The sequence below is a fragment of the Ursus arctos genome, unplaced genomic scaffold (assembly GCF_023065955.2).
Source record: "Ursus arctos isolate Adak ecotype North America unplaced genomic scaffold, UrsArc2.0 scaffold_4, whole genome shotgun sequence".
In the NCBI taxonomy this organism is placed as follows: domain Eukaryota; kingdom Metazoa; phylum Chordata; class Mammalia; order Carnivora; family Ursidae; genus Ursus; species Ursus arctos.
This window is the reverse complement of record NW_026623056.1, coordinates 37,372,709-37,396,825: the sequence shown is the minus strand read 5'-3', so window position 1 is coordinate 37,396,825 and position 24,117 is coordinate 37,372,709. Positions and strand designations below refer to the sequence as shown.

At 35.3% G+C, this 24,117-nt stretch overlaps 1 protein-coding gene across 36 annotated transcripts in view; it reads right to left on the bottom strand.

The window, feature by feature from the left end:
- The window catches only part of ZBTB20 (zinc finger and BTB domain containing 20), a 780,933-nt gene that overhangs the window by 564,640 nt on the left and 192,176 nt on the right, over positions 1–24,117 (bottom strand). For 26 of the 36 annotated variants that reach the window (XR_008957295.1, XM_048215038.2, XM_048215022.2 and 23 more), the window contains one exon: positions 8,668–8,713. The gene's annotated coding sequence lies outside the window, so the exon portion shown is untranslated. Of the gene's footprint in view, positions 1–8,667; positions 8,714–11,784; positions 11,870–24,117 lie in introns of all 36 variants that reach the window. The other 10 variants (XM_048215024.2, XM_048215031.2, XM_057306654.1 and 7 more) reach the window with 1 other exon arrangement.

Below are 24,117 nucleotides of genomic sequence, written 5' to 3'. Positions count from 1 at the left end.
GGCCTAGTTCAAGTCCCATTTCTTACTTGCACCTCACTGAGCACTCTATCTCCATGGAATATCTTTAGTACTTAATGACTTATTCAGCAAGAGCAAATGAGTTTCATTTTACATCCAACTTCCATCAATTGGTAATGGTTGTCAAAAGTGTTGTCTTCAGGAGGAGTCTTCGATCAAGTTCTGGTTTAGTGGCAGAGAGAACCATGATGTCCTTCATGGGCACTGAAGGGGAGCAGGACATCAGGTCCAGGGCATTCATTTGACAGGAGTGCTGATACTTTCACTTTTACAGCATTCATTTGACACCAAATCCAGGTCTACAGCATGCATTTAATACAGTGGCTTATTTTATATTTTATTTTATTTTTAAATTTATATCATGTCTCTACAAGAACACCATAAGATTCCTACAGTCAAGGACCATATAGAACTCTTTATGTCCATAGTGTATAGGCATGCCTTGCAAAGTAGGCATCTGCTTATGATAATGAAATGACTTTTTTGGAATTCACTCTTATTACTATTATTCGTAAACTCAATTTGTCTCTTGGTTTCTCTCAAAAGATTATCAACGCCAAAACCATGTCAGAAAGAATTCTGTTACATAAACTATAAACTTTAAGAAATACACTGTCTTTGTCATCTCCAGGTTCAAATGAAACATTAGGAAATTGGCAATATTTGAAGGTTAAATATATGTCTACCAAATAATACAGTGGGATGAAGAGAAGAGAAAGTAAATACACATTTTTAAGTGAATTTAAACAGTTTTAAAAAATTCCAAATCTGTGTCTTTTAAAATATATTTTATATATTTAGTATGTCCTAGAATTTTCATCCTTTTTTAGTAGACTGCATCTTCCTTCACATAATAAGTGTTGAAGAAATCCATGTCGATTAGTTTAGAGTTACATTAGAGAAATAGTTCCATTTTACGACCCCCCTGCTAAGCAAATGTATTTATCATATTCCATAACAGCTCACAGTTTGTTATACATTAACTGCTCATTCTCTGTGCCAATAAGACTGTGCTGGAACAGCAAATGAATTTGGTGCGTTCATTTAAATGATTCTGCAAACCACAGGCTACCCAGTTGTCTAATGATAAGAGAGCCCCAAAGCCACCTGATCACCATTATACTCCCTTATTTTTTTGGACTAGCATGGTCAGTACTGTCAGGATCTCAATTTCGAGAAGAGTGAGAAGGAAAAGTATACCTCAGACATAATGATGAAAGGGGGCTATATTAATTCAGGCACCAATGATGATGTGGCAAGATTGGAAGGAGAATGGAATATAGGGTCTGAAGTGCTTTATCTGCTCCAAGACCAATGCTGGTTTTGGCACTTCTCTCACTCTAGTGAGTTGCAAAAAAACAAGCAGGTGCTAGCAATCTGAGAGACCACATGCCAGCTACAGCTGCTTCAAACTGATTCAATTACATCTGCCTGAATAGTCCCAGGACATCAAACCAGTTGAAGAGATCCATAGGTTGCAAGGAGACCTAGTCTGTCCTGAGACAACCACCTGCAATTCGCCAGGTTTGGATATGAGTGATCATTCTATTCCCAGGCATAGGGAAAAAACGGGTGGGTGTGGGAAAGAGGAATGTGATTTTAAATCACTTTAAAATTAAAAGTCGGTTGGAGCCAGCACAAAAGGCCCCTTCTAATTTTCATGTTTAAAATCTGACAGTAGCTGAGGTCTTAAGGATACCTTGAAACAGCCTGATTTTGTGAGAACATTTCCCAAATCATTGGGTACAGCACATTTACAGAACATGCTCTTGGGATCCGGACTTCGCTCCAAACCTTGTTTGTACAAAAAGGGGCCAAGCAGCTGGGAAATTCTGGAGTGGAGTGTGTCCTCATTAGTTCCCATCTGCCACCAGAACTCAGCTCATGGCAAGTTTGGCTAAGTCCTGGTGTACTCAGGTCCAAATGTGGGTCAGTTTTAATTACACTATACAGAATTCAGTGTGCAGTTTTTAAATCCTTATTATACAGCACAGAGGAATGGGCAGCTCTCCAGCTAATCAATTTTTTAAAAGTACATATATAAAATTTTTAAACCAGGGTAGACAGACAGTGGGTGGAAAAAAAATCTTATAAATGAGAACAAGGGTTACTTAAGAGAATTATTAGCGAAATTGGGTCATGAGCAAGTTCTGTTTTTAAAACTTCAAAGTCAGAAACAAACTGTTCCGTTGGTAAGATAGGAAACTTAAATAAGGTACACAATGCCCCTTGCTCTTTAGTTTGAATAAGTAACAAGGCTGCAGCCAGTTTACGGTAAACACCTACAGGGGCACTAGCTTTCACAGAAGCAGAGCTATTTCCTATTCTGTCATTCTTCACACCTCATCCCTTTCAATGTTTATCACTCATAGCAGGGACAGTAGAAAAGAAAAAAAAATCACAAACTACCTGTTAAGAGTGAAAAACAAAGATGAGGGAGAAGAAAGAGAGAAAGGAGAGCAGAGTGCACATGTGCTGAGTAGCAGACCCTGGGCATGACTTGGCTCTCAGCACCATCCACACCAACTGGGGCCAGAATCAACCCATGCAGTCTATGTTCAGAATCCATCCTGTCCAAAAGCTTCATCAGGTGCAGGAGAGCTAAAACACTAAGCCTTCAAAGACAACTATCAGCAAAAAATCCAGAAGTGAAGACGCAGGCAGTCAATGGTAGGCATTTAGCAATAGCACAATGCGCCATTTTTGATGGATAAAATGTTCTTTGGCACAAGCCCTAACGATGATCCCCCCTCAAAAAAGGACCTTAAGTGAATGCTCAAAGTATTTTGGGGGCTTTTGACTGAGTTGTTATAAAGCTCATCCATTAAAAATGCAGCATGGAATTCTATGGGTTCAAATATTAGCAATTTAACATGTACTAGCTGTGTGATCTTGGACATATTGTTTCTTCTGAGTTTAAGTTTTCTCATCTGTAAAATGGGGAATAACATCCACCTAAGATCGTTGTAAGCATTATCATTAATACAGATAAAACATCTGGAATACAAAAGTCACTCAATAAATGTTAGCTATTAACCCAACTGTTATGAATTAAATTGAGCCCTCCCCTCAAAAAACAAAAAATATGTTGGAGTCCTAACCAAAGTAAAATGGGTCCCACAAAATGAGACCTTATTTGGAGACAGGGTTTTTACAGAAGTAATCAAGTTGAAATAAGATAATTAGGGAGGTCCCTAATCCCGTATGACTAGTGTCCTTATAAAAAAGGGAAATTTGGACACACAGATAATCATGAAGACATGAGAATGTGAAAAGACACAGAGAGAAGATGGCCATCTCTAAGTGTGTAAGAGAGAAGCCTGGAACAGATCCTTCCCTCACAGCCCTCAGAAGGAAGTGGCCCTGCCAAAACACTGATATTGAACTTCTGGACTATGAGAACCAAATTTCTCTTGTTTAAGCTGCCCAGTTTGTGATGCAGCCTAGCAAACTAATACCCAACTAAAAAAAAAAATCTCATTAATCATCAATGTTTACCTTGACTCATCACGGTCAAAGATGTACATCTGACGTTAGGCAAGACAACTTTATGAACTTTGCTGAGTAATAGTCTATTCCGTATATTATCTGGAGTTTTTTCCTTCTTTCCTGATTGCTGTTTAGGCAGATACTGCTACAACATAAACAGGATGGCAGGAAAAAACTGGTTTACTATAATTAAGATCATCTAGTTTTTATTAAAGATAATTAAGGTAAAATCATACACACAAATTCATAATCCACTTTTCCACTGTTGAGGGAGTTTGCACAGGAGAGTATCAGGACAGTTTCCCACACTAATTCCCTTCTGGAATCAAGAAAAAAAGAAAGACTTATACAGCCATTTACTCATTGCCAACTATGCTCCCTAAATCTGAGGCTGCTTAGATTGTGACAACCTTCCCAAAAGAACCACCTAATTCCCTAGGACGCATGGAAGAGTACATGGTTTAATTGGGGAGGATGGGTTCTTCATTGTTTGCAAGAGGTTGGTTTTCAGGGTATCTGACTTTCAAAAGAGGGGTGATAGTTGTCTGGGAGTTGCATCAAAGCCCTTCCATTGAAAGGTACATTTCCATAATCACAGACATTAAAGTGGATGTGATTATCCTCATCTTGTTTTTCTTTAAATAGCCCCAGCCCCAGATATGTAGCATGTGTATTTAGAAATAGTGAGTCTAGGGGTGCCTGGGTGACTCAGTCATTAAGAGACCTAGTCTTCGTTTCAGCTCAGGTCATGATCTCATGGGTCATAAGCTCGAGCTCCATGTCAGACTCCGTGGTCAAGGGGAAATCTTGGGATTCTCACCCTTTACCCCTCCCCCCACTTATGCCTGCATGCCTTTCTCTCTCTCGCTCTCTCAAATAAACAAATAAATAAATAAATAAAATCTTAAAAAAAAAACAAGAGGGGAAAGTAGAAAATTAATATGTAGGGAATACTAATGAATGTAGTGCACCGAATAAAGGATTTTGTATACCTAATCTACTTTAATCCTCACATCTATCATTTAAAAGACAGATGCTCTTATCACCACATTTTAGACAAAAATGAGGTTTAGTAAGGTTAGGCAACCTTGGTCAGGTCACATAGCTACTGCAGTGTAGAACTGGGATTTCAATGCAGGCCATCTGGACTCCAAAGCTCCTAAATTCAAACTCAGGCAAGAGAGTTAGAATCCAGATATCCTAAAAGGTATCTGCAATTCACAGACCCCTTTAAAGCATCTGAAGTCACATAGACAGTAGATGTCTTGCTAAATCTGACTCGGTTTATTCTCCTTAAGAAGAAATCAGTTATTTACAAACACAAACTTCAATCAACTTGGATAAAATTAACCCCAGCATAAGAATACCTGAAGGTCTTTTAGATTCAGTATAGTGATAGCTTTTTTATGATTCGTATTCCAGCAACTTGACATAGTCCATTTACTTCTTGGAGATAAGCAATCAACTCTCAAATCTCCAGTAGGAAGGTATTCCACATGAGGTATCTTACACTAGACCAAGAATCAAGAGCTCCAGGTTCGACTTCTGTATCTCTCACCTACTAGACTGCATAACACTGACAAGTACATGAACTTTTCTGAGCTTCTTTCCTCACCATGGATACAAAAATGATGTTAGATAGATGACATTAAGGTCCCTTCAAGTTCTAACACTACATGATGTTTAGAATCTCTTCTAAAGTATAAGAAGCAGAGGTAACATAGGCTAAAACCTCTAAGACAATCTATGTGACAATGTCCAGGCCAGGATCTCTGATCTCAGGCAATCAGATGGTCTTTCTTCAGTATCTAAGTTATAGTCGTGATGGTACTGATAGAAATAATAGTAGTATAGCTAAGATTTATTGAGTACTTGCCATGTGCAAACCACCAAACTAAGAATTTTGTATGTATTGTCTGATATTAACCTCAATAGATGAGGTAGACATTATTATTTTTCCAATTTTCCAAAGAAGTAACAAAGGAACAGAAAGATTACATAAGTTGATTGGGTCTATAGTCATAGTAAGTGGTGAAACCAAAAAGAGCTCTATTGACATATCTTTGTTTCCTGTACTAGTCTGTGCATTCTCTGAAGACAAAAACTTTGCTTTATTCATTTAGCTTAGCACTGTTGTCTGGCAAATAGTGAGCCTCCATTTACTGTGTAGAATTAAAAGAAGAAAGAAAGTGAGGAGGGGAGGGTGGAGGGGAAGAAAGGGGAAAAAGAAAGTATATTTAGACATGCTATGTTCTTAATAAATGTTAATTTTCTTCCTTTATTTCTTTAACCCTGAAATCACAGAAAAATCCACAGTTATGCCCAGGCATCCTAGGGCTTGGCAATTTCTCCTTCCTGGGGATTTTACACTATACTTTCTAGTACAAGTCAGTGAAGCAGCTACTGTTATCTGGTTTGGTATTCTAGATAACTGATATTCTTGCCTCGTCTCTTAATTTCTAAAGTTGAGACTAACAGAGGAATATAGTTTATTCTACCTCACTAATGTTCTGGGAAAAAAAGAATGCCCTTGATACTGGCCTCTCACCCACTGGTATAAACTAAGGTGCAAGAAAAACTGTTCTCAGAAGAAAGGTACTTCCAGGCCTAAAGGTACCCAACAATAACATTAACAAGTGGTATCAAAATTTGAGAACCCTAAAAAAAATGTTTTGATGCACTAGACACTGGCACATTCTGCAGCCTCTGCCATTGTCATATGACTGCCACATGTGGCACAAAATGTATCTCTAGACAGGCCTATCCAAAGCATGTCTTAACTATCCTATTTTGACTTTACCTCTACTTGGCTTCATCTCTACTTATTTACAGTTAGAATTTAGTGAATAGCAGAAACCATAATTATAAACATGTATACAGTAAACACAGGGCCCATTACTTATGTTTAGCAAAAACAGTTACAGATTTTTAATATAATCTGATCTTATACAAAGAAAGTTAACATAAATTTCATTTTTGTGTTTTCAGTGAAGTAGAGATTGGGAAAGACGGTGGAGGGAGGCAGGCGATTGACAGAAAGATGGAGAGGGAGAGATGGAGAGAGTGATTGCTCGGAAAACCAAGGGCACTGATCATAGTAACAAAGAAGATTTGTTTATTCCTATGCTGCAAAGTATTTCTAAAGTGAGAACTAACTTAGTCATTGACTATCTCAGCATTGTGTGAAAAATAGGTATAAAGACTTTTCTCATAGTCAGCAAAAATAAATATAAAGCATATTGCAAATAGTGTTATGTAAATTCTTGATTATAATGAGGATCAATTCTTACATATTCATTTCTCATTTTAAGGACAGAATTTATCAGTAGTCTCATCTCTGTCTAATCAGCAGTATGAGAACTAAAGGAAGTCCGAAGACCCATCCAGAATATATAACAAGTAACAAACTTCTAAGACTTTCTATTTCTCTATTTCTAATACAACTCCAGACATGTTTTATTCATTCAACATGCATTCACTCAACATTTACTCACCACCTACTCTGTATAAAGCATTGTACTAAAAGGCTGTGGATAGTCCTCTACTTATCAGGTACCTGTGTTTCCTACTCTCACAGAGGTTAAATTCATACTACAGTGATTTAAAAAAAAAAAAAGCAGATTAAATGGAACAATAAAAAGAAAAGATACACCAGCTCTAAGATTTTTGTTACCAAATACTAATGGCAACTTCTTAGCCTTTTATTAATATAGCATTGTTAAGGAAAGTAATGCAAGTTATTTGAATAAGTTTTCAATATCAGGAATTTGAGACTACCAAATACATTATTTACTTAAATACTTTTTATATTAAGTTGCCACTTTTTATATTGCACTTAAAGAACTTGACCTAATTACTATAAGCTATATTCTCTAAAAGCTTGTCTATGCTAAAAATGTAGATATTTATCAGAAAATAGGTAGAGCTATTAACATTTAAAACATCAACTCCTAGGAAAAAATACCAGGTGACAAGGATTTGTCAAAAGTAAAGGTTAATATTCCAGCCTTAAAATCTACATCCGGATTTTAGACCCTTTTCTAGGACAACCATTAAGTAAGTTTTACTTTTTTTCCTCTCTCACTTCCCCCCAACTGCAACAGACACATGCACAAATCAAGAAATCATCTTACAATATACACTTAAATTTTCTGAATATGCCCCATGTGTCCACTAATAGCCAAATGCTTTCAAATCTGTTCAGCTAAATGGATCAATAACTACATCCAGTCTCACATTGTGGGGTTGCCAACATGGTGAAACTAAGCCAAACACAAAATGTCTGCACCAGGACAAAAATTATTATCCACCCAGTAATCTAGAGAGATCTATTTTCCCCAGGTATCCTTTAGAGAAGTTAACATGCACATCATCTAGGGCAGTCAAGAGCTATTAAAAAAAAAAAAAAGTTGAGACTCAGGACAAAGGATTTGGAGAAAATAGTGAGTTTTATAATAAACCAATGTAATAGTTTAACGTCTGCATCAAATAAAAATCTTTCAAACTCAGAATACACAAAATTCGTAACAGCTAGAGCAAACTGCTAACAAGCTTCTCTGTGCACTCACTCATATGACACAGCTGCAAGAAACAATTGAGCAGGTGCAACCAAGCTTTTGAGAATTCCTGCCTGTTGCCCAGGAACCACAACACCGCACAGTTGAGATTTTAAACAGGTGCAAACATTTTTTTCCCATTCCTCTAGTGCTTGAGACAGTGCAGCAGACAGTACATCTGCAACCATTCCTTACCTAAAACAACCACCATAGAAAATAAACTCCAAAGCGGCAAAAAAAAGTTTGAAAATAAAACAATAATGTAAAAAACAGTGGTTTTGCAATAGTCTCTGACCCCATATCAGCAGTCGCTTTAATAATACAGTTCCATAAAACACTCTCTAATCTCTTCACCAGATGAATGCTTTGTAATTAAAATTATTCTGCCTCATCAAATCTTAGAAATGTTTATTTGATTCTTACAATAGAGTGAAATGCAAGGTATGTATAAAATGCACTCTCCTTTGAAGCTGTCAATATTTATAAGTACTCAAAAATTAACATTTTCACATTATGAAATCTGTAAGCAATTTTAGTACACAAAACTAGTAACTCGTCAGTTAATACACAGATTTACATAACTATAGGTAATTCATATACATACCTGTGCAGCTAGGGGGCACAGACAGACGTGCAATTTATCAGGCACTCTGAAATGCAAAACAAAGATATCATATAAGTAAAAATTAATTTTGTAAGTGGAGCCAGTATTTACGCTGAGGCAGTTTCTGCAGAGAAGTAGAAAAGACTGCAATCCTTAAAGAGGTGAATAATTTTATATCTATATTTTCCCTAGCGGATATTTCAGACCACACCAAATTCATATGTGTGAATAAACACACACAGAGAGTCCCTTGGCAGTGTTATCAAAAACAAGTACCAGGCAAGGGACGATGACTCACAAGGCCCCTAAAATGAAAATGCTTTCACTAGAGGACAAAGCAAACACTTAAAAATGATTTTTTTTTGTATACTTCCAACACAATTGCCTTCCTAGAACAAATATGACTGCTACTGTCTAAAATGAAACCACTCAGATTCATCTGCACTCAGTTTGGATAGAACACTGGTGAGGAACAAAGGTGCTTGTGTAGAGCAATCCACAAACATGCATGCATGCATACATACATATATACATATATACATACATACATACATACATAAAAGTAAACTTTGAATGTTCATTAGCTTCAGGTTACAAGAGCAAATAGAAATGAGATTGTTTTGATACAAGAGGGAATGCTGAAGTCACACCAGATATAATGCCTCAACCAAGCGCACCCAGAAAACTGCCAGTGAAGTAGGTATCAATACAGAAGACAAAGTAAATCCAGCTCAAAGCACGCAGAGTTTACAATTAGACCTGAAACATATTTGTATGTAGGTGGAAAGGGCATTGCAGCATGTGGCCTCTGGACTACTTGGACCCTTCAAAATATTCCACAATTCTTTCTGAAAGCAAACTGAAGTGTTTCATTTATATACTCCTAAGCATAGTTAATGAAGGTAACATATTAAAGCCAGTAGGTCTACACACATGCTTCAAAGTGTGTAGAGAAAATAATCAATTTTGATGGTGATTCAGTGAAACACCATCTACATACACTTCTGATGGGACTGTGAATTGCTAAGAACTTTCTGGGAAACTATTGGGCAATGTGTATCAAGAATTTAAAGTTCAAAATTTTTACTCAGCAATTTTAGTTCTAGGAATCTATCTCATATGACTGAAATCCATAAATCTACAAAAAAAAAATGTTTATGATAGCAAGAAAAACACTAAAAGCACACTAAATATCCAACACTGAAAAAGTAATTAAATAAAGCATAGCACATCCATGTAAAGGAGTATTTTGCAACAATCCATAAGGTAACTTGTGGTACTATAATGTTATATAAACATGTAGGGTGCCAATTGCGTGGACATAATGAAATTGTGTAGATGAGGAAAAAACAGAAAGAACATACAAAAATATTAAAAATGATTATATCTTAGATAATTGGATTGTAGATAATTTTAATTTTTGCTTTTTACTTTTGCATATAGTCTCCCCAGTAAACATTACTTTTATAACAAGGAAAAAAATATTAGCTGGCAGGATAGGAATAAAAGAAAAAAGTTATAGAGTGCCATATGGAAATCATAAATCTAACCTTCCTAAGTGAAATAAATTAATTCAGTCACACATAAAATCCACTAAGTATACCTACAGTGAGAAACTCATCTTCATTGCTTCCTCAGAGGGGTACAGCCAGGGTCTCTTTCAGCCCACTGCTTTAGAATCTACACCAGTAATTCAATAACACATTTTTAATCATCTTAGTTAAACTTCTTTAATTATGCAGAGTGAAATGATGGCAAGAACAATTTAGGAATGCAAATCTGTTCAACCTATTACAGACTAATTTATTCACTAAGTCAACAATATTTAGTGAGCATCTAGTACATGCAAAGTGTTGTATTTGGCATTATGATATGCTAAAAGATAAAACAGAATATACCTTACCCTCATAGAGCTAACTACTTAAACGTGCTAAAAAATATGCTCATATACCTTCCTATTAATTTTGCTGGAAACCCAAAACTGTTCTTAAAAAATAAAGTCTTAAAAACAAAAAACCAAAGTAAGAAATATGTACATGCAGCTCACACAGAGATATAAACATAATACAGTTTAAGGTGTTTGTGACAGATATGGTACATTTTAAAGCAAGAAAACATGTATCAGTCTTATTCTTTCATATTATTGCACAAAAACTGATATTTAGGAAACATTCAAGAAAGAGTCATGAGTACATAAGTGTATATACCTTACAAAATGCCCTAATAAATTCCTTTAAGTATTAATTTTGTTTCTTATACGATCTACTTTTTGTTAATAGAGAATTATATAAAGGAGATCAGGTATGAAGACATATTAACCCAACCTCAGATGCCAGATGTCTAAGCCTGTCTTAGATTATCTAAGGCCACACAAAACATATGCACAATTATTAACAGGTTATAGTTAATTTATTGGCAACCAAAGTAAGTAAGTGGTTACTTGCTAACCTTGCCAAAAACACTGTTGTGAAACTACCAGGGAAAGGAAAGGAGATAGGAGTGGACAGACGAAAGCTGAGGGATCTCTAACAGCCAAAGGTGGTGATGGGGGTGGGTGAGACCATTCTTGTCGTGCAGATAAAGTGATGCAGCATAGAGCTTCACTTAACAGCAGTTCAGCTTCCTTTTGGCCCGTAACCGTAATGTAACCAGCACTTGCCCCTCTGAAGCAACACGCAATGGTTTTAAGGTTTGGTCAGTGGGGTCAGCTTGCGCGAAGTGGTCACAATAATGAAGAGAAGCTACTCATGTGATCAGTGATCTACTGATCTGGAGCTCACAGAGTTCAGCACAGCAGCAGTTGTGTGAGGGAGCACAGTGGTTAAGTGATTAGTTTTTGCAATCAGACAAACGTGGAATCGAATTCCAGCACACTCTCTTCAATCGTGTGGTCCTGAGCAAGTGACATTTTCCGTCAGTAAAATGAAGATCATGTTACCTATCCTATAGGATTGTTAACAGGCATGTAAAGGAACTAGCCTAGTGCCTGCTATAAAGTAAGCATTGTTGAAGCACTATTAGTACTGCTCTAGTTGTTTGAGAAAAGGAGAGGATATCTGTCCCTTTAAGCTAAAGTGCTAACCTAAGCAGGAGTAAGGAGATAGAAAGATGGCTTACTCAAGATATCACTCTATATTCCACAGCTCATCCAAGAGCCAGTCAGGTGCTGGATGTTCACAGAGTACCTCTGAGTCAGGAAACACTGTAACAATAATAAGAGCCACAATAAGCAACCCTAACCAGCTTTCTGAAGCACCATTCTAATTACTGAAGAGGAAGACAGTAGAATCTCAGTATTATGTGCAGCAATACCGCCCATTTTTCTGAGTGAAAAGTGAAGGCTTATTTCCCATACTTTACTGAAACAATCAGGGACAAGAAAATAAGGAAGAAATAAATGTAATTATTCAACGGGAATGAGGCCAAGGTGTTGTGGGCTCCTTAACAGTCAGTCACAAGTGGCAGAATCACATTTTATGTTTTCTAAAGAGATCCTGCAAATGACCTGAGCTTACAAATAATACAAGATTCGCAAATAGAAGTAAAAAATATTATAATCAGTTTTTCTCTCCTGGTTTGGAATATACAAGTGAAGGAATAATGATGTTGTTCTGACAGTTCTTATTTCTGTTTTGATTTGGAGGACAGCACAGATCCAGAATTGTTAAATGGTGTCTTCGGAATCCCATGCAGATATAATCCCTAGAATAGTTTGGGTCACATGAGGGTGAAGTTGCTATCAGCACCATTCCAGATGGAGATATACTATAGAGGATTTGTGTTAAGTTCTTTTTACTTCCAGGTTGGCACAGCTGTATTCCCCAATGGGAACTGAGTAAGTCCAATTCTGTGCTGTGAAGTGCAGGAAAGTTTATCTTCCCTCCATACTGGTTAGGCTTGGCTAGAAATGGCAGAGGGGGGTACTCGTGGGCCATTAATAAATCGAATAGCCAATTCATTTAAGGCACTGAAAAGGGCCTCAGCAGGGTCTGCAGGGGCCAGTGGCTCCATAAAAGAGCTCTGTACCTAAATTTAAACCACAAACTACTTCCCCAGTGACCAAGTGAGCATCCTTAGGAACATTTTAAGTGCTTTACATTTTAAGTTTAACCTATTTTGAGAAAAGACACTTTGTAAACCAAAATATTTTTATTTTATTTCATATGTGTTTACTTCTGGACCCACTACTGAGCCAAGCTGAGTGCTCTATCATTATTATATTGTTATCATAAAATGTTGAATTTAATCATCAATAAAGCCAATTTCATTTTTTAAATTGAGGTGTCCTAATTTCTGTCGTTTTATCTGAACAGAAAGCCTATGAAGGGTAAGAGGAATTATAATTTTAAAAGTAGACTTGAAAAACTAGTTAATTATGCTTATTTTTATAAATTACTAAGCTAGATTTAGCCCTTCACACTTAAACAAATCTCTCTTCCTATCAGAAAGAGAAAGTATGAGAAGGAACAGTTATCTATGTATCAACCCTGTGAACTGGAAATAGATAAAGGGCAATAAGGAAGGAAAAGGAAATCATACGATAAATACCTGTTAGGCCAAGAGCACAGTTGGTCTGTCTACACCTTAGGTCAGACTGGCTATAATAAAGCCACTAAATGTATGAAAAACTAAGCTTATTTTAAAAATGCTAGGTTTGAATTTTCTAGTATTAATGGCTATGAAACAATTTAATATCAAAGTTTAGAAACTTTGATATTAAATAACATTAAATAACATTATAAACATGATGAATTTGAACTCTCACAAAGAAATCTGATCTATAATGTACTGTAAATAACTATTTATTCTGTAATCCACACTTCACAGTACATTAAAGAGAAAATAGTTTTATTAAATAGATGATATTTTAAAACTTTAATTCTTATATCAAAATTTAAGAGATAGTCAAGAAAATGAACCAAACTAGAATTTAGATAAACATTAAGAATTATATCCTTGTATATAAGTTGAAGTTATGATAATGGAAAGGATTATTCTCAGGCAATGTGAAAATTCTACTGACCTGCATGTACACATCCCCGGGGTATCAGTTTAGATATTTTCCTCCTCCAGCATCTGATGACCTGTCCTTAATCTTGTCATAATAATCGTAACATTGCATTGTAATTGTCTTTTACATAAGACTATAGGCATGTTAACAGGGGTTTTTGTCTTATTCACTATTACATCTCTAGTCCTTAGCACAATACCTAAAAAATAGTAGGTATGGCTTAAATACTAGTTAAAGAAATGTTGAATGAATTGTGTTACCATCTATTCCTGAAGATTAAGGAAATTCATGCTGTATAAAAAAATTAGGAATTACATTCTTAAATTATTTTTCAACATTTGAAGGACTGACCTTCTGAACCTCTTTTCTTTTACTTTCCATCCTACTTTTCCTCTTAATCAGTACAAAACCAAATGATGAGAGTCCTAGTCTCAAATGTTCACAACAGATTAGAAAGCCTGCTTGGTCTGGCCCCAGGGTGGGCAGAGGTGAGTGCTCCAAATGTCTCTTGTTAACAGACAGCTGGTATGGTATGATAGAAGCTGAGTCAGAGTTCCCTGAAAGAGATCTGCAGTCCCCGACCAATTGTGTGGTTCTTCTACTCTCTCTGAGGGGCCACCTCCAACTGATGACAGATCTCACCATTATTTTATTCTTTTGTAGCATTTATGACAGTTTGAATTATTCGTGTGGTTATTGGTTTATGTGTTTATTCTCTTTCACCCCACTAGGTCGTACACTCCATAGAGGCCACATTATTTTGTTTGGCACTCTATATCTAGGGTCTAGTTTAGTGCCTGACACACAATAAACACTCAATAACTATTAGTCAGATGCATAAATATGAGGTTTGGAGCAGCAGCTTTCAATCGAAAGAGACTGTAAAATTAGGTAGGTAACAGCTACCCCTACCGTTGTTTTTCCTACATTCCAACTCTGTCTACCACATGGAAACCTCAGTGCTGTAAGAACGCTTTTATTATAAATCCCATTCAATCAATGGCAAATCAGGAAAACTTCAAAAGCAATTCTAGGTAGGCTGAAGGTGGAATATCTAGGAGAAGCAAAGGAATTATAATGAGAACAGCAACCACTTCCAATTAGAAGTTTGGGGTTTGAATTCCAGCTTACTAAGTGTGTATCCTAGGGGAACTTACATAATCTCCCTAATACTCAGTTTCATCTTATTTAAAATGGGGAGATTTTATCTAACACACAGAGTTGTTAATGGTGATTGAATGAGATTATATATGTAAAAGCAGCTGGTAGTATAATTTATGGCATTTAGGAAAAGAGGCTCAATTACAAATTAGTTCTTTTGCATTGGCCAGCCAGTCTGCAGCAAGATAGAGAGATGATTTGACTAAAAGCCCAGGAACAGACATCTTAGATAAAGAAAAATGGAAGAAACAAGAATTTAAAGGAAGAAAAAAAGTAGGTGCTAGGGACTATAACTAAAAAACATAAGACAGAGTAGTAGGAATATAATAACAGTTAGAAATGGAAGAGATTTTAACATGATAGAAAAATTACCAAGAAATCTATTACCTTTTCCCTTAGGTGACACAGCCTTCCCCACATATAAATAAAATAATTGCTACTATTATAGTTAGGAGAAAAATCAACTGAAATGTACATTAAACACATATTAGAGGTTTAACATTCTTCCCATGATTTCACATGCTGGAAACTCAGCCTGTGTAAATATAGCCATGAACTTTATTATTTACTATGATAAAGTAACAGCATATCCTCCTGTATGTACTACCTGCAGAGTTATAAAAGGCAAATGTGTACTTGCTCTTTAGGTACAATTACAAGGCAGCAGAATGTAGAGTTAGGCCCTTTCTTTGCATTCTCTGCTTATCAGACAGTGGTTACCAACACTGAAGAAGAAAACTTGGTATCATGAAAACTTTATTGGAAATTCTTTTTTCACACTTCAGTGCTTTCATTTTTTTCACTGTTTTAGTCAAACTTATGTCAGCTCCCTCAGTAAAATGATTCTCTAAATCATTATTTTCTTGTCTGTGTGTGTGTGTGTGTGTGTGTGTGTGTATTCTTTGGTCTGTTTCTACATAAAGAAAGAGGAAAGAGGTCTTAGATGCATTGCATATCAAAAGTAACCACCATGCCTCCATACTTCCACCTCAAGAAATGCCCATCTGGTATCAAAAAGTTCATCAAAAGAGCCATTAGAATTTATAGTCTTTGCCCACCTGTGGTGATAAAATGGTTTTTTAAGTCTATGTTCTCTTCAAGTCATTTTTCTAGGTAGTGAAGATAAAGGAATGAACAAAATAGATGAAAACTTCTGACCATAAGCAAGAAAAAGAACTAAAATATATAGAATGATAGACAATGGTCCATGCTAAGGGAGTAAAATAAAGCTAAGAAGGGAGAAATAAATGTTGGAATGGGGGATTTGGGGGTGAAATTTTAGATAAGGTAACCGGTGATGATATCATTGAAAGATCACATTCAGGTAAAGACCTGAAACAAATAAGGGAATTAATTAGGAAGATATTCTTGGAGAAAAGGTATTCAAGCCAAAGGAATAGAAGTAGAAAGGGCCTCTGGGAAGAGTATGCTCTTCTGTTTGCTATAAAATATCAGGCTAGATTCATAGAGAAATATTCCTTTTAAAACACAGAGGTGCTATTTTAAAAGAGAAAACACACAAACACATATATAAACAAAATTTTTTAAATGTTTGATCTCATGAGAAAGACATTAAAATTCCAAAATTATAGAAAGAAAAAGGAATATAAATGATGGTGCATTTGGCATATTATTACAATGCTACCACAACACCCAGGCATGTTATCCAATTCAGCAATAGTCAGGATATCTCAGGGACACAAAGCAGGTTTTCAATAACTGTGGTCACAGAGAACGGCAACCAAGTAATATACCTGGAGTACCTAGAAGAAGCAAAATCTGCTCTGTGAGGACACCTTCAACAACCCAGTCCATGTTGGAGTCTCATAGAAAAAGCACACCACGATGAAGAAGAACTCACATATCAAAAATATCAAACACATGAAGAAAGTTTTTTCCATAAATAAGTCAGCAGATACAAAAGTTTTATATCAAACTTTTATATCGAACATGAACATTAAGTTAGAAAATGAACAGAGCATAGTCTTAAGATCTGAAGTGACAGGATATCTATCTCAGACTTTAGTGGGGTAAACATTTAAAATGATAAGAAATTTTAAAAGAAAAAGGAAAAAAAATAAGAAGAAAAAAACAAACAAGGCAGATTTGATTAAAAAAGGAAGACATTCATAGAATTGAATTTTTATTAAAATTAATACCCAGAACGAGGCTATATCAAATTAGATGCAGCTAAAGGAAGCATTACTGAACTCAAAGATAATTCCAAGGAATTTACTCAATAAAAAGATGAAAAACATAAAAAAAATTAAGGGATTTAAAAGAAAATAAAAAGATCTACCATGTGTCTAAAAAGTATTTGAGAACAAGGGCAGTTCAAATTTTGAAAAGTCCTATTACATGCTATTTATGAGAGACTTAGCTAATATATGAGAGAGAATGTTTGCAACTACAAGAATAGTAAAAACTTAAGGTAGGCATATTAATGTTTAATAAACTAGATTCTAAGTAAAAGCATTATTAAAGAATAAAGATGGTCATTAAATAATGAAAGTGAAATGGTTCATCAACAAGATACAGTAAACTGTCTAAGCATCTAACAGCATAGATGCAAAATACTTAAAACACAAAGAGCAAAATTCTCAATCATAATAGAAAACTTGGTCATATTTCTATCATTAATTGCAAGAGTAAGCACATCAAAAAAAGTAATGCTAATTTAATAAGGCAAATATAATTAACAAATATAAAGCCCTGAACCTAAGAATTAAAAGATATTCATGTCTTCCAAACACATATGAAAAATGTACAATAATTGACCCTATATCAAGCCACAAAGTAAGTCTCAACACATACTAAAGAATTAAAATCATTATATTACCTCCTCTAAGCACAGTTAAGCTCAGATTTTAATAACAAAAACATGCTCTTCCCCTGAATTACCTCCAGTAATTAGAATTTTTTCTTAAAGCTTCATATAAATCACAGGTCAAAGAATAGTGAAAATTTTTAAATTATAGAAAATATGTAGAACTTAATGAAAATGAACACAACATATAACAAAACTCAAGGGATGCAAAGGAAGCAAAGGAAATATACAGCTCTAGATTTTTATGAACAGGAAGAAATCAGAGATGGAGACAAACCATGAGAGACTCTCAGCGCCAGGAAACAAACTGAGGGTTACAGAGGGGAAGGGGGGGGGGTAAGGGAATGGGGTGACCAGATGATGGGTATTCAGGAGGGCACGTGTTGGGATATGCACTGGGTGTTAGATGCAACTGATAAATCATTGAACACTACATCAAAAACTAATGATGTACTATATGCTGGCTAACTGAACATAATAAAAAAATAAATAACTTAAAAATTTTAAAAAGAAAAGGAAAAGGAAAATGTACAGCTTTAGATTTTTATGTTAAAAAGAAAAAACTAAAAATTATCAATTAGAAAAGGTACAATAAAGTAAAACCAAAATGTAAAAGCAGGAAAATAATAAAATAATATCAGAAATAAGTGAAATTAAAAAAAAAAACAGACCTAACAACAGTTAGCAAAATAAAATTTGGTTCTTTGAAAAGACTAATAAAAAAATTGTTGGGAAGTTTTTTAAAAAGAGAAGGTATGAATAAGCAGCATTAAAAAGGAAAAAAAAAAAACAAATCTGTTTAGAGATTTAAAAATAATTACTGAATACTATGTACAACTTTATGCTATTATTTAAGCTAAATATTCAAACTATTTTAGAACTTATATGAAAAGACAAGTTTATTGAAAAATATAACCGGCAGGAGCCTGGGTGGCTCAGTGGGTTAAAGTCTGATACTTGATTCCAGCTCAGGTCATGATCTCAGGGTTGTGAGATCAAGCCCCGCCTCAGTCTCGGCAGTGGGTGTGAAGCCTGCTTAAAATTTTCCCTCTCCCTCTGCCCCTCTCCCCACTCAAAAAAAAAAAAAAAGAAAAGAAAAGAAAAGAAAAATATAACTGGCTTGGGAGGAGCTAGAAAACCTAAATAGACTACTATAAATAAAAACGTTACATAATTAGTTAGAAACCTACATAAACACACACACACACACACACACACACACATACACATAAACACCAGGCCTGAATACATTTGAAGACATCTAATAAACCTTCAAACCTAGTTATGGTCTGTGTTATAAAAACTACCAGAGAAAACAGGAAAGTATCTCAACTCATTGTATAAGACTATTAAAAATCAATATCAAAACTAGATAAAGGTGTCATGAGAATGGAAATTATTTGCAATAAAGAACATTAAGAGGTACAACCAAGCAAAGAACACTCAGGGAAAAAAAGATAACAATAGCTATCATTTATATTCCTCCTAAGAGGTGCTTTGCCAAGAGTTTTTTATATATAATTTAATCTGTACATTAGCCCGGTGAGGTAGTTTTATTTTCATCTTTATCACAATTTTATAAAAGAAGAAAGTGATGCTAAGGGAGGCTCTTCAAATCTATTACTTAAATACTACCTTCTACTGTTTCCTCATCTTTTTAAACGTACATTCAATTAGAACTTATGTTTTTATAACACTAAATCTGATTTTTTAATACAATATAATTTTTATTTTCAGCAGTTTTATTACAATATTCCTAGCATTATTTTCTTCAAATTTATTGTTTGGAGTTCACTAAATTTGAATCTATGTATGTCTTTTACAGGGAAGTTTTTTGTTTTATTCTTAAAATATTAAAATATTTTTTTCTGCCTCATTCTTATTCTTCAATTACCTATATGCTAGATCTTTTTAAATGTCCTTCAGTCGTCTGAGAGTCTACTTATTTTTTCCATTCTTTCTTTAACTCCTTTTTAGATAGGATGCTTTTTGTTGCTCTATCTTCAAGTTCACCAACTTCTTCTGTCACCTCCATTATGCTATTAAGCCTATTAATACTTTATTTCAGATAATGTATTTTTCTATTCTAAGCTTTCCATTTGGTTATATGTTCATATATGTTCATATATATATTTCTCTTTCAGATTTCCTATCTTTTTAGTCATTTCAACAATATTTTCTTTTACCTCATTAAGCATAGTTTGTAGTAGCTACTTTAATTTTCTTGCCTGATAATTCCAACATCTGGGTCCTTTCAGGATTGTCATCTGTAGATTTTCCTTTCTCTTGAGAAACAGAATTTGTTGTTGGGTTTTTTTTTTTTTATTTGAACTAATTTGGGGTTTTATCTTGGACACTGTCAATGTTAATTGTGGATACTCTGAATTCTGTTATACAGAGCCAGAGAGTACTGATATTTTTGTTTTAGCAGGCCATTAACTTGGCTAGTCTCAAATTGCAAACTCTGTTCTATTCTGTTCTCAGTTGATTGCTTTCAGTATGTCCTATATATATGTTGTTCAGGAGTCAGCCAGAGTTAGGCACAGTTTATATACAGAATTTGAGGTCCCTCCTCTCTATCTCTTTCCTTTCCTGAGTTGCCCCTCACTCTCTGGCATCTGTACTCTTTGCCAGGTTTCCTCCAATCAGAAAGCAGTGGGCTTTCTTTTGAAGTTTAGTTGCCCTATTGCCACTACAACTGCAGATACCCTAAGAAAAAGCCACAAAAATGTAAAAGTCACCCCACTCCATGCCAGTTGCTTAATCCAAGTTTCAGCTCTCTTCTAAAATCTTCCTACTATTGTCCACTCTCCAAAACCTTCAGATCATTGTATTGTGTTTTATTTATTTTGCTTTTGTTCTGAGTTTATGGTTGTTATTTGCAAGTGAGTTGTTCGTTAGAAGTTTAGTTCTCCATACAAGAAGCAAAACTCTTATTATTAATTGGGGTAACAGAAAGCTCTAAAAAAGTATCAGGAAGTATAGATAAAAATTATACTAAATAGGCTAGAAATATGTCACTTGCTTCTGGGAGAGACCTGAACACATGAAGAAAGGGGCAATAAACTGGGTAATAAATTTAAAGAAATACGTGCCACCAAATGAGTAAGAATAACAGTGAAATTCAAATACATCAAATCCTCAAAAGTTTTGGAAGCGGAAAAAAATGTCAGTCAAATGTTGCAAGACCAACATTTTTCATCAGATCTCAGAACCAAAGTAGGAAAAACAAATAGATAAAAGAACCTCTGTTCAAAATTGTGTTTTTTTGTTTTTTGGGGTTTTTTTGGCCAACATTTACAGTAACCCACAACACTTCCCAAAGCTTGAAAAACTATCTCAAGAACTGACAATGATTAAGTTCCCAACTAAATTATATTTTCTAAATTAAAAACAAGCACACACTCAAATGTAACTTTTTTAAAAATGAAACTAAAACACATTCACTTTATAGATGAAAACAGAGCCCATACATCTTTATCACTACAAGATCTGTTTTCAGACTTGATACATTATAGGACATGATAACATCAGATAGTAAGAAAAAAAAATCTCATTGAAAACTCAGCAAGAATCTAATTTCTGCAAGAGATCTATCATTTGAAGTAATTTTATTATATTCTTTTCTCCTTTGGTATGCCTCTGGATCTAATTCCATCAGGGTACAATGAAAAACAATAGCATTCCTTCAGCCATCAGAAGATATGGTTCTACCATTGAGGATCTGTGGGATCTTGGACAAGTCCCTTCACCTATCAAGGCTTCAGTTTGCTTATATGAAATGTGAGGCTAGAATAGGTGGTTTCCATTCTCCAACTGTAGCATTCTCTGACTATACATAGCCTTATTTCTGGATTCTTCGATGTTTTAGGCATTATTGTATGATTTCTGCCTAACAGATCTGGCAAATTCCTCAGACCCCTGGCCTATGGAAGAGATTTCAGAGGAGATAGATTATCCTCTTTAGAAAAGTGAAGACAAGAAAAAAAAAATGCAGGCTCCCACATCCAATTTCAAGTAAATCATCAACTGACATCTGAAGTTGTCATACCTACAAAGGCAGGAACCATATTCACGTCAGTACTTCAGGTGACTGGGATAATTTTGTGAATGGTGTGTTAAAATAATTTTAAATGTGAAGGTTAGGCAATTGGAAATTTGTTATGAATTTCAAGAAAAAGATGCTATAATATTATTTAAGATTCTGAGAACATTAGATATATCTCGTTATAAAAACTCTGCTGAGAAACAAAAAATGGGATGATAAGTAGTGCAATGCTCTTTACAACTGCCTAGATTATATTCATCCAAATAACCTTAATAAATATGCATTAAATACCTGGTTGGTACAAGGTGCTCTACTGTCCACTGTTAGACACATACATATAAGAAAGAATTTTACATCTGCCTTTAGGGAGTTTATAATTTATCAGAAGCAATACATACTAGAAGACATACAGACATAAATAATAATAGTGCATAGCAGGAAGAAGTAAACACTATGAACAAGGAAAAGAGAGCCCTGTGCTTCAGGCTTTCCTCCCAGCAGAGAACTAAGCTAGTGGGGACCACACTGCAGGAGGTGCTAACTACACAGCCTGAAGGACACTCAGAGTTAACTAGTGAAGCAGGAGACAGTGGAATGGCTAGAGGAGCCTGGAGAAACATAGGCAGAGCTGTGGACCTAGAGGACCAGTAATCAGTTGATGATCTAACAAGTGTCCACTTAGAAGATAAAATTCCTTTATTACTATCCTGAAGTGACACAAGGTTGATTCTGTGCAGCTGGAAGTTGAGAAAGGAGAGAAGTGGAGTCAGTTTTCTATTATGGGAAAAAGGCTCTTCCAAGGTGAGGAAATAAGACCAAAACCATAGAGGAGGAATTTTGAGTTTGTCTAGTTTTCCGCCTCATGAACATGTCAATATAAGCAGAAATTATATGAACAAGTAACAATTTTTATCAGTTTACAAATTCTGGCAGGCTAAATTAAACCTGAAGATGAGGACAAAATTACCTTCAAGTTCCTGTTTATAACTTCCTATTCCCTAAAAGGCTATTTATATAGTTCATATGTGCAATTCAGTTGCATCCTTTCTAAATCATTCTATTTAAGTGTGAAATGGTTGGAATCAAATATCACTGGTCTTCATTTTGTTCTGAAAGGGCAGTAAGAACAAATTAATGTATAATCACACTAATGATAAGAATAAGAATTTTAACTCCTTCCTTTGAAATGAAGAGGCAAATACTTTAGCCAAGAGCTTGCAAGTTTAATTTACAATTCACAAAAATCTACAAACATAAATTATGTGGTGAAAATTTCCCTATTCTTACTTGAATATAACTGTAATATTTTGAACATCAGCTTTAACAAAATGAATAAGAGCGCAACAGAGTTCAGATGAAGCTTATTTCTTGCCAAACTCCACATGAATGCCAAATACCTTCCAAGCAGATTGTGTGGCTACTTAGTACAAATGAATCCTCTTGCACTCCATTCAAACTAAAAAATATTTCCTCAGATTAGACAATTGTCACTAAGTTACAGTCTCCCTAGTCACTGCCTCACAGTGAGAAAGACCTAAGGGAGACATAGTGAACCCTTGAGAACACTAGGGTACTATATTGTGGGTTACCTATGTTGTGCTTCTTCAGAAAAAAGCTATAATACCAGAAAGAGAAAGTATGTTATACATAGTCCATGAATCTTGCTTTATAGGATAGAGGAAGGAAGAATGAAAGAAAGGAAACCAATATTTAGTTATACTCTACTTTGGTCTAGGCACTTAGCAAATGTTTTACTATTTAGTCTTGTCACAATCAAATGAGGCATTAACACCATGTGATGCAAAAAAGGAGTGGAGTTCAAAAATGCAAAGTTATTTTTGGGACATCATGTGTCACCTAACTGATGACCCCGTGACTTGATTCCAGTTTGACTCTGAAATCGTCTGTTCTTTCCCATACATCTTCTTTTTGTTCATGTCCCACTTTTAAAAGGTGGCATACTTCCTTAGGATTACAGCTCTGGTAGGCAGGAAATTTCCCTCAAGCTGTTTTTGGGGAAATTTGTTTGTCAGGGGTTATGTACCGACTGTGTTAATGGTCACCTCCTCTTCAGAGCTAGTGCCATGACTCAGCTATAACAAAACAAGTTGAAGGAGTGTTTGCCTAAAGTACAACCCAGAGAACTGACTTCAAAAGTGGTGAGTCTCACAACTAAGATGGTGGCAGCAGCCTGTCCAGAGGCTGATCAAGGAAATCTTGTTCTTCTTCCACTGATGTTTGCTCTTTGGAGTCCCCGGGTGCACTCTACCATTGTTGGACCTACAACTGTAGTCTCCTTTCCTTCCAGGCTTCTCTCCAAGCCAAACTTACCATGTCTAGTTCTTTGGTTATCATAGGTACTGTCAAACCCTAGACCTCACAAAGTTTCTACTCTTTGAACCC